This window comes from Perissodus microlepis, chromosome 23 (genome assembly GCF_051167445.1).
Source record: "Perissodus microlepis isolate ML-2025 ecotype Zambia chromosome 23, ASM5116744v1, whole genome shotgun sequence".
Taxonomy (NCBI): domain Eukaryota; kingdom Metazoa; phylum Chordata; class Actinopteri; order Cichliformes; family Cichlidae; genus Perissodus; species Perissodus microlepis.
The window spans coordinates 22,773,802-22,786,247 of NC_140482.1; the positions used below are offsets into that span (position 1 = coordinate 22,773,802).

The 12,446-nt window shown below is 39.3% G+C and overlaps 1 protein-coding gene across 1 annotated transcript in view; it reads left to right on the top strand.

Annotated features, from left to right (window-relative positions):
- Positions 1–2,238: 2,238 nt before the first annotated feature.
- The window catches only part of crfa4 (cytokine receptor family, class I receptor 4), a 56,680-nt gene continuing 46,472 nt past the window's right edge, over positions 2,239–12,446 (top strand). The window contains exon 1 of the mRNA XM_084922597.1: positions 2,239–2,562. The gene's annotated coding sequence lies outside the window, so the exon portion shown is untranslated. The remainder of the gene's footprint in view (positions 2,563–12,446) is intronic.

Below are 12,446 nucleotides of genomic sequence, written 5' to 3' on the forward strand. Positions count from 1 at the left end.
CCTAAATTAAATAACAGATTTATAAAACAAAGTTTATGTTGGCTAATGTCTTCAGCTCTATCATATGTGACATATCCGTGTCCCATCTGGTAGAAAAATATTCCACTACCACAACCCCACCTCACATCAGCTTTCATTTATCCAGGCAGTCGCCTCAGTCACTGCGTCTCTGGATCTGGGATCTCTTTGATGAATCATTCAAAGGACGATGCACTCTAACTAATTTGAGTCATGCCTCCTGGCTTTGGGGAGCAGTCATGCTCTTCTCATTGGTTAAACATCGGCAGCGACACAGTGAACAAACAGCGCAACATACAGTGGAGGCCTTGCAGCACAAGGGCCCTGAATCAAACAAGCTGCTCCTGAGAATAATCTGATTATTTTTGTCTCCGTGGGGCAGAGCTAATACTGATCCAGGATGACTGCTCTTTCACACGTCGTGTGGTACTGTCAGCGCTGCTGCAGGATCAAGATTTTTTTCCCCAAAAGCTGTCAGTGTTATTTTATGCTTCTCCCTCGCCACATTTTAAAGTGAATAATTGTACTTTTTACTGCAAAACGTGTATCTGACAGATGCAGTTATGTCTCCAATTAATATTTTATATACTAAAAAACAGATGACGTCTTTAGAAATTGTGCACTAGTATGATTAAACAAGTGGTTTCCAACCATTTGGCTTGTAGACTCATTCCTTAACCTTTGTAGGTAGCTTTATCTAAACCTCTTTTTTAAAATCAACATGAAGAAAAGTCAATAAAATTCACATATTTGTGAATATATATATATATATATATATATATATATATATATATATATATATATATATATCCCTCAGATGTATAATGTGGCCCCACTAAAGTCTGGAAATCTGAAATAAATGAAATAGTGACAGTGAATACTAGACTTTTATTTTGATGGTATTTTATTTTATTTTGTAATGTTGTGGGATTAGTATTTTTATTCTTTCATCATTTGGGCGAGGCTTGTAACAAACACCCCAAGACATCATTGCTTTGGATGTGTCAAATGAGCCTGGTTCTGCTGGAAGTTTCTTCCTGTTAAAAGGGAGTTCTTCCTTCCCACTGTCACCTAATGCTTGCTCACTGAGGGGCTGTCTGATTTTAGGTGTCTTCTCCTTAATTCTGCAGCGTGTAGCTGGGATTTGGTGTTATACAAATAAACTGGAATTGAATTAAATTTATAATGTCATTTGACTTTTTATTAATTATTAATAATAGAGGTTTTATTTATTTTCATTTATTTGTTTCATTGTAATTCATGGATTTCTTTTTAATGCACCAGAAGTCATCTGGAACCCAATAGTGGGAAGACCTTTACCTTTTTCTTCAGTTTCACAACTCAGTTGTTTCTGACCATAATCACTTAAATCACAACAATCTGCTTGTCCCGTGAACATTATGTTCATAAATGCTGATAAAATAACACAAACAAACAAAAAAAACAACAACACATTTTGTTTTGCTTTTTTATCAATACAGTATCAAAAATTTAACATAGTTTACATCCTTCAGTTTTTCGTTCATTTTCTCCTGCTAATTAATCCAGGTTTACCGTATAAGAATTTACGACAGGACATCCTCACTCATTGGTGCCCATTTTCAAACAGGATGTTACACTTTAGTACTTTGTTAAACCTATGAGGTAGCCTGACATGCAGCTTCCCAGAAAGATATGTACACATTGTGGTAACATCCAAAAGTCCAAAGAGAGACCATAGAAAGTGAAAGACATTCTGAAAGTACGGCGAAATAAGCACCAGCAATGGGAAGTGGGTGGGAACCAAGAGAAACGTGTCCCTGCTTCCAGGAGAGCCACTGAAGTGACTGCCAGTGAAATTGAAGAATGGAGCTGACTGAGCGGGTAGTAAATACATTAGAGCGGTGGTGACAATATATGTGCTATATATATATATATATACAGTGGCTTGCAAAAGTATTCGGCCCCCTTGAACTTTTCCACATTTTGTCACATTACAGCCACAAACATGAATCAATTTTATTGGAATTCCACATGAAAGACCAACACAAAGTGGTGTACACGTGAGAAGTGGAACGAAAATCATACATGATTCCAAACATTTTTTACAAATAAATAACTGCAAAGCGGAGTCAGTGCAAAAAACACTGTTTAAATTGCTTCACGTTGTATTTCTATTTTGGCACTAACTGTCTTCCACACATTGCTCCTCGGAGCAGAGCGCAATGGAGACGAGGAGGTGGTTCAGTAAAGATGGGTGGGGGAGTCCAGAGCTCCAGCTGGTGTTTGACTAATGACGCGGGATCAGGTGGAGGAAAAGCTCCTTATGGAGGGGAGGGGGACAGAAATACTGTGACAGGGTGGTGAAAGGTGCATTCGCTCCGCGGACAGCACATCAGCACCGAGCAACAGCAGCGGCAGCTGTTAGGACAGCTCCCGACTCTTCGTACGGACTTCATCCCAACTATCTGCTCAATCGACGGGCCACCGGCCGGTTCCTGCTCCCCGCGTGGGTTTGTGTTTGAGGAATCGCGCCACAGGAGGCGTTAAAGAGGCTTACTCCAGGTAAGACGGATTCCTGCTTTTTAATCTGCAGGTCAAGTGCGCCAGTTTGTAAGGTTAACAAGAAGATCCCAGTTTACAAACTTCATGTAAAGCGGAAAGAAAATGCGTGAACTGTCTGAAGAATCACACAACTGTTTATTACTGCTTATTTATTTTATGCAAAACCCCAATAGGCGAGTTTTTACCACAGTTTGCTTACTGACGCCCCCCCCCCCCCCCCCCCCCCCACACACACACACACAAACACACACACACACACACACACACACACACACACCTTGAATCCATCGAAAATATAGTAACTATTGTAAATTACCTTTAAAACTGATGCTATTCTGTGTGTTGGAGTGAACATGTTTATCTATTGACATTTGATATAAATACGTTTCTTTTTAAAATTTCTTTACACCTGACAGTGAAACTGCTGCCTGAGGAGCACATGTACACCTTTCAGTATGTCTGTACACCTGCTCCTGTGTGTTTTGTAAGTCCCTTTTTGAGAAGACAAATGGTCAAATTTAAGTTTTTCCCCAAAAAATAATTGATGCAGAAGCAGATGTAGGACAAGAAAAGAAAAGAAAAAGATCCGTGAAGTTTCATAAGCACTTATCGAGTTCAGGATATTGAGGATGGCATTCAGTTTACTTTAGTTATTATTTTAATTCACTTTTAATGCAGGTTACTTTAATTAAGTGCTCTGACTTAAAATTGTTGTTTTCTGCCCATTTTAAATATCTCTCAGTGTGGTTTGAAGTTTGACCTTTTGTGATACCACACGGTTCAAATATCATGTCTTCTTCTTGATCAAAAAACCATCCAAAAATATGAGAGATATCAATGAAAACCATTGTCAATGTACAGCAGGAGTGTCAAACCTGTGTCCAATCTGGGTCACTGGGTGACCTCACAAAGTGTGAAAATTGCAGTGGAGTCATTAATTACAGACATTATCGATACGACACAACACCTGCTGTGGTGATGGCAGCGGTGCTTCATCACAGTGAAAACATCTGGAAAGTTTCAGGCAGAGGTAAAGGAAAATAAGCAGCGCGGTAATAAAATTAAATGTGTAAGCATTTAATTCAAGTTGGGGTTCATTTACTCAAGATTTATAGACATTTTGTACACAAATACTTCAGGAATAATAGGAAAACCCCCAAATATTTCTGTTAAATAAAATAAGACAAACTCTTTGCCTTCAGTAGATGCCGGTCAGCTGTGCTGGTGTCACCAACAAGAAGCTATTCAGGGCTCAGGAAAATCCTTGAATTTTAGCTGAAAGAGTCAATTAATGTAACCTAAAATCATCTGATTATCATTCCAGATTCTAAAATGTGGCACTTTGATGCTTTACTGTTTGTTTGTTTTTTTTAGTCTAATGAACATTTGGCTTTCTTAGTGTATTAATGCTGTATTAATTCTTAGATAACCATTAACTGTGACTTGGACCTTGGAAAGATGTAATAATTAAAGTCAGATCCTGGAGCAGGATAGAAAACAAGAGTGACATTTCAGAACGTGAAATCGATGCTTTTTAAGATTTTTCTGCAGACACCCAGCTCTGCGTGAGCTCATCTCTGCCCAGTAAACTCCTTCGCCCTCATGACCCCATGTGTTATAACAGATAAGAATGGCAGCAAGCATACATTCAGCCACTTCCGCAACAATGAGCTATAAACAAGATGTTTTCTGAGGCTCGTTCAAGATCAGATCAGTTCCTACATTAAGAGACGACTGTGCACAGGGATTCACAAGGACGAAATTCTGGGTGCAGTTTTGTGAACACATCTGTTCTTTTCTTCTTTGTCATCGTTGCAAATGTTTAATCACATCGCCACCTTCTTCTTCTCTGAAAACTTTTGTCTGCATGAACTGGGCTTTTAAAGTCAGGAGAAAGTAGATCTTGTCATCTTCTCTAACTGAAACTTCTAAATGCAGCTCAAGTATGGGAACAGAGGGCATTTACAGCATTTATAAAGTCAGTAAAACACACAGATTGAGCATTTCTATTTTTGTTTAATCCTTATATTGTTGCCTTTCAGACGTGTCTGCACTCTAACTAACTGATTTGTAGTCACTGGGTACCATCTGCACATACCTGGAAATGCTTTCTAATGATATTGTGAACAAGAAGCATAACAGGAAAGATATCGAACCTACTACAGAAAACTGTGGAGCTCCATAGCTAATATTAGTGTTTGAGGAAGACTTTATAAGAACAATTTGGAATCTGTTAGATTAATATGATTCAGACCAGAGCATCCAAGTTGTTTTCAGTGAGTCCAGCTGAAGTCAGAGAGAGGGTGATGATCATTAACCCTATTTAATGATTATTTCCTCTGTTTCTCTATCTTCTGTTTGCTCATCACTTCAGAAACACTGAGCATATAAAACCACTAAATAAAAAAAACACAAGTTGAGCATTTCATGTTGCATTTGAGGTTGAAATTGCTGCAGACCTAACTGTAAATTAAAGACTGTAGATGCTTTTCTTTTCATTTTCTTTCATTTACTGTATTTTTAGTCACAACAGCAGTTGTCTCAGTCTGACACAGTAAGATAAGGTGCTACAATGCTGGAGAGAGAACTATAACAATCAGATCATCACACTTGAGCAGGACTGTGTTTTGGAAGTCCCCCAGCAGCTTGAGCCTATAGCAGCTTAACTAAAGGATGGCTCACAGTCACCTGATCCAGCCCTAACTGTAAGCTTTATCAAGAAGGAAAGTTGTAAGTCTAATCTTCAATGCAGAAATAGTGTCACTCTCCCAAATCCAAACTGGAAGTCTGAGAGCCGAGTGCTCTGTTGGGATAATAGACCACTTGGTCTCAAAGAAGAAAAATAGATGACCTAGTTTTTCAACATCACTCTGAGACAGGATGTTTAACAATACTGCACAAATGGAAAGAGCAAGGTCTACAGATTTGGTTAGTTTGTGAGTTAAAGACACGTCTTGGTCAGAAGTGATTCCAAGTTGTTGATGAATCCCAATCTGCTGCAGACAGCAAAGGCAATGATGGAAAAGATTTTCAGGTTTTCAAAGTTTTGGGGGATCTAATCAAGTGTGCAGCTTTTTTTCCGTAGTTTTTGCGCCATCTACATTTGGGTCAGTGTTGTCATGTACCTGTTTTTATTCAGAAATTGCTTTTCTCCACAGTGAAATCCTCCATTTGATTTGCAGATTGAATGCTTTCAAGAGAATGAAAAGGTCACGGCGACACCAATACATGAATGTATTAAAATGGACACCAGATAAAAATCAGTATCGATTTAAGCAGAGCAGAACTCTGACAAAATAACGGAAACATCCCATAGTGTCTGACGTTTATACCAAGTTAACTTGTTGATCCCAGGTGGAATGATCTGCTAGGCTGCTATCTGCATAATCAAACTCAATGACTTTCCTCTGCTGTGATAGGTGAAAATACATGATCCACTAACTGGACTTTGGGCCGTGCTGCTGATATTTTATCCATCCATCCATCCGTCCGTCCATCCATTTCTTTCCACTTCCTCTGGTTTTTATGCACTAGGTGACCTGAAACCTGTTAGGGGTAGAGTTAGAGTTAGCACTTTAAACTATTTGGCAAATCGGCTAAAATTCACTTAGGATACAAGAATGGCATCCACCTACCTTAATATTAATTTGTTTAAATTATGATCATGAAGGCATTTTAGTTTTGTGTTTAACAGGAAAATGTTAGGAGGTCAGGCACAGCAAGTGACCCATGCCTATTAATGACTATTCATGAGACCTGCCACCACACAAGCTTTGACTGAAATTCATAAATACCACTGTAGTCACTATAATTGTTGTTACTGACATCAAAACAGCTACATATAATATAATGCACTTTACTACACCATAAGGAAATGATAGTCTAGAATTGCAAGGACACTGAATTGGGGTCCTGGACGGTGGTAATGTTGCTGTTTATAAAAATAGAGTTTCCGTTTATCTGAAAATAAATTGAATGTAAAAGAAAAAAATGACAAAATAAAACTAGCGAAAGAAAGTTTCAGAAGATATTAAGAGCTGTTCCAAAACCAGGTCTACTTGAAATAAAGTGCGTGGTGTAAGTAAACAATGTTAATAATCACATATAATGATGACAAATGTGCTGGGTAATGTAGCTTCAAAATGATGTCACAATATTACTAGCAAGTTTGCAATAGTGATACTTCTGATGGTAGTGAAAAACGATACCAGCATTAATTAGCGGAAACAAAATGAGGGGCTTTTTTTTTCCAAAATAAAGTAACTTAACCGTGTTACCTTGCATGCAAGCACTAATTAAAGCTCTGCTTTTCCACAATGTGACCATGTCAGTAATTTCCATCCAGTATTTACTCTCATGGTCATATAGAGTACAGCTAGCGAGTGCTCTGGCGCCACTCTCCTTAGTAATTCGTTTACATTTGGGTAGCAGATCACCAGCTGCTAGCGTCTCGTTTTTTGTGGCCTGGTTCTGCTCGTTGATGGCTATTTGCTTGTGAAGTGGTGAAACAGGTTTGTTGTTTCCACCTTTAGTGGGAGCAGTTTTCTGCTCAAGTATTGAGTTTTATTCGAGATTGTTTTAATAGTTCCCTTTTTTTCCTACTAAACCGTCAATGGAGGCTCACACGTGGCTCTCACTCTTATCCATGACTGAGCTTGTTGTTATGTATGCTAGGGAAGCTACAGACTTGGTGTTGCCATATTACTGATCTTAAAATGTGACACGTTTGTACCATGTAAGAATTTATACTGGTATATAAGAGGATGGTATTATTTGGCAAAGCCCTAATTATAATAATGGTTACCAGGCTTATGATACTGTGTGGTATATTACCATATTTTTCGGACCATAAGGCGAACTGGATTATAAGGTGCATTAAGTGAAACAAAACAGTCAGATACGTCAAGCTTTAGTCAGCTTATTCTTCTTGCTTCCTCCACTTCCATACCATTGATTCATTAATGTTGAATTCTCTTGCAGTTGCTCTATTCTCATGTTGTTGCAGTATATTAATGACTAACCTCGTATTGTGGATGGATTATCTCAGTTGTCTCCTGACTGAAGTTTGGTCCATTTACATTATCCTGCCATGTGATTGCATTTGTCTCTAACCATCAGGAACCCTCATGTTAACTTTTATCAAGTGGAAAAAGGTTAGCGTTCATCCTCCAGCTTCACTGTGTTTATGTTATGCTAACATAGCTGTGTCGCTAGCGATCACATAGCACATCATTATATACCAGCTAGCCCAACTTCAGTAACCCTACAAAATTCACTGCTGTTTGGTTTTCTGTCTTCATTTATGCTGGAAGTGATAGCAGAGCTGTAAGTTTTATTTTTTTCAGAAATCTCTCAGTCAGAACATGCTATATCATGTTTAGGTGGAAACTAGCGAGCTAACTTCCTGCTAACTTCTAAGTCGGTTATGTTTTCATGGATGCTTGAATATTAAACTTCATTGTTACACCTGGTAAAGCAGCAACACTTATCATTTTATTAAAGAGGAAAAAGTTAGACAGTTTTTAACTCTCAGTGAGTTCGTTTGACTTTGGGACCTGAAGAGGATGGAGTTTTGGACCCAGATTACTCCGAGTCCGCGAGGCTCCTGACTACGGTAGCCATAATGCTCTGACAATCCATCAAGCGGTGTGGCTTCGTAGCTTACCAAAGTTGTACCAAAATCTTCTTGCAAAATCTGTCAAAAAACATTTTTTGACAGATTTTGAGCGCTGTGTACCACATAAAATCGGTTAGAGGTCAGTAAGCACAACCAGAATTCATACATACGGCGCTCAGGATTATAAGGCGCACTGTCTATTTTTCTCACAGCACAAAGGGTATATTTTTTAGAAAGTAAATTGATGCATTTTATTTAAAATTATTTTTTTAGCAAGTGGCTAAAAGGCAATGTGGATTTTAAGAGTTTAAGAGCCTTGATCTGTCCTAACAGTGACTCCACCAGTTAGCTTTTTTCTTTGATCGCTGATCTAATCAACTTTTACACTGTTTAATCATCCATACATTAAGATGGACATATGAAGCTGAACCACAGACTTACCTGAACTGCAAGGTTATTCTCCCAACTGGCAACCATAGCCTGACAAAGGGCACCTATTCTGTTCCTTTCCACCTCTAAATGTATTATTGATGGACCCTACTGAAGTAGCTATGTGTTATTTGCAGTTTGAAAATGAAATATTGAAAAAAAACCAAACTCTTTTCCACAATAGATCCCAACCAGCCTCAAGAAGAAGGGAGAAAGATTTTATTTTGAGCATCTAAAGAACCTGAAAGTATGCCAGATCTGTCGTCCAAACTCAGATGCTGTCTTCCGCTCATTCTCTGTCTGAAACAACCTGTTTTAGCTCTTTCCTCTTTAAGGCACTTCTTCTGATTGGCTTACACTATTAAAGTGAAAGTTTGACCAGCAGGCAGTTCTGATATGGCAAAAGATGGCCATATCAGGGATACCCACTCTCTGTGACATTAGAAAAAAAGAAGAAGAAAGAAACAGCATCCTAAAGCCTGAGCATTTGGCTCACAGGGATTAGTTGTACAGTCACTGACCTCGTTATTTAAAAGCAACGCAGGTTCACTTTAAAAGTATTTTAGAGGACTGTTCTGCTTCCAGAAAACTGGACTGTTCCCGACTTTCAGTGCCCTGAAATCTATAGTAGAGTCATGAAGTATTCAGATTTGTTGATTTAAGTTGTGTTATTACCTTTTTCAGTTATTAACTTTACCTAAATAAGTTTAAGACCCCTTAAACAACAAAATCACGAGAGCACACACTGTGTTTAAGGCTCTCAGCTCAGATTCAAGCTGTTTCAAGCAGACTCCAATTTTCTGGCTGTGTTCATCAAAGATTGATGTGGGATTGGGTCAACATGGACATGCAGGATTATATAACGCTGAAAACCAAACATAACATGTGAGTTCCTGTGGATCGAACGCCCCTGTCCATTCAGATCTATATTTCCTTTGTGCGTTGCCCAAGGCACTGTGATGGTTTGGTGGAAAATGGAAACCACAGAGCAGCATACATCCTCCAGATAAGACTTATCACTGCACATGACAGTTAGAACCGTGGTCACAGAGTGACAGAAACATGTTCTTGTACTTTACAGGGATGTGAACACAAGTTAATTCCTGGGAGGACTTTCAGGTCTCTTCTTTGGCTGTTAAAGGGTTGGCATTAGTGCTTGAGCAGCTGTCATTTGCAGGCTGTTCAGCCTCTGGTGTCTGTTCACTCCAGCATGGTCTGCAGATCAGCGAGCAGAAAAGTGACAGCATTAAAGCCAGACGTTTTCATTGTGGCCTGTGCGCTTTTCTTTTGAAGAATTTACACTGGATTGTCGGAGCGGGTCAGTGATTTGAGGATTTTCTGTCTCGGTCTGAATTCAACATAAGGCAGCCAGCTAATCCCATACGCTGTGGAAAAAAAGCTGTTTAGAAAAAAATAAATAAGACAAAGCACTCGCAGGCTGACCTTTGGACTCTTAAGTAAAGCTTGTATCGCTTACACACACAAACACACTCACAACACACACACATACACGTCGGGCTGGAAAGAAACAAGTCATGCTGCTCTGATTAAGCTGTAAATGAAATGTACATGAATCCAGAACTGAAAAATAAATATATAAGGCAGCAGCTCTCAAAAGGGTGAAAAATATGGAGCGCAATTAAAGTCTTTCTGGAACAAACTCTCAACGCTTGGCAACCATCTTGGTAACACCTCTTGGCAATTATTTTGAAGCCTCTATATCAGTGGTTCCCAATCTTTTTTTTGCTAGCCCCCCCTGTTTTACAAGAAAATCTTCATGATGTTGCGATGCTTCAACCTCTGCATTTGTGTGGGAGCCCTGTCAAAAAACCTGTCCATTATGCTAGCAGTGTTGTTAACTTGTACACAACTTTGGTGACAGTGTAGGATCAAGTGAAGAAGGCCCTGGTCACACAGGCCTACAGACTGGTCCAGGATCAACTCATAATCATGGTTGCTAGGTAAAATGTCATTCCTGGGCCGGTTAGCAAGAAACTCCTTGAGATTGCTGATCAGCTGAAACACAAACTGGAAATACAGACTTCAAAGTAAAAGCTGAGTCTTTTGAAACATGTTTGATAAAACATTCATTATGGGCGTTCTCTGTTTCCAGTTTCCTACTACTACTTTTTGAGTTTTACTACTGCTTGATGATTAGTAAGCAGTAAGTAAGTGTTTGCACACAAGTCGGCATCTTCCTTGTAAATTACTGGCAAACTCAGCACCTCTTTGCAAGACGATTTTACCTAACGACAGGCAGCAGCCTTCAGCAAACACCCACCGACTGATTGGGAAAGACACATTTTTCCTTCGTCACCATTGGTTGTACAGCACCCAATATGGAAGACTTTTTCCTAAAAGTCTCAGCTTTTTAAGCTGTTGCAGGATTTTCCTCTCTTTAATTAGAGGGATATATCAGAGCTTCTGTGTGGATATATCACTGAAACAGTGAAGAGCAACCTGACTTTGAACTTATTATGCACTTGTTATAAAAATCAAGAGATGCACGATTGGCTGAAAACACACCAAAATGTAGTTTGTGCCAGGGGATGTGATGTCACTTGTGGCGTGAACCACCGACCACGAGGGCAACAGCAGCGGGTAGGACGAAGACTTTACTTTCTCTGAGGTTTTAACTAAAACCATCACTAACAGGGGGCAGAATTTCACCAGTGTGTGGTCGGTAGATGCCCGCCTACTACAGCCCCCCCTACCACCCACACTACCACACTACCACCCACCTCCTTTGTTGGGCTTTTGTTGCTTTTTAAAAGTCATCAAGCTTTTGTGCCTTTGTCAGGTTTGATAAACTGGATAGAACAGTGATATACTGATATAATAAACTTGTGCTCCCTTCTTTAAAGTCACTACACGTCTGTTCAGCCCATATTTTCCTGCTTGTGTGTTTGGATGTAATTAGAAACTTAATTTTTAAAGGTCAGCGCCTCGCCTGCGGGGAGCGCAGCGCCGTGACGAAGCAGCAGCAGATGCAGTAGCCCTATTCTTTTAAAGTAGGAGATAAGGTTTATTTTAATGGCTTTTTGAATGTCTGCTGCAGCCCCTGACCACTTTTATAAGCTCACAATCACAGGTTTGCACAGACACAGCAGCATGGAAACATTTAATTGTTTTTTTGTGTCTCACTGGCTGCATACCTGCATGTCATCAGAATGAGAGGATGAGAAACACATAGCAACTTGCCACGCAAGGAGAGTTATCTTTTTCAGTCTTCATGACAATGCCAGGTCGGGGTCAGGTGACCGTGGAGTCAGCACTCCTTTGATCTTCTTTGGTCTTCAAAGCTTTGAGGCGTGTTTGGGCTCATTATCCCAGTGCATTTTGAATCCTTCTTCACAGAGATGCAAACCAGAGGAATAACAGAGTCTATTTGACTTTAATCTTCCCACCAGCATGTTTCACTCTGCATTTGATCCCCTTAAGACTGGGTGAGTAATCGGGTCTTTAATTTCACTAACAATTTCCCCTTCTAATGAAACTGAAAGCGAGATAATCAGGATTAAAAAAATGTATTCTTTTTTAACCACAAAGCTCTCAAAACTATCAAAATTAGCCTGCCAAAGACTCCAATCTTTCCCACTGGACAGCTTTGGAAAATGTGAAAAAAGACATAAATTTTAGACTTTTAACTGTATTTTGATACAAATTACAGCTTGTCCTGCTCACCCACAGTCATTCATACTACAGTAATAAAAGTAAGAGACAAACAAGCAAGCGACAGGAAAGTTCTGATTTATTGTAACAGGGATGTCTAGGCAATGAGCTACAACAAGTCTTTCAATAATTTTTCACATTTATGTCTTACAATTTAAGCCCAAAG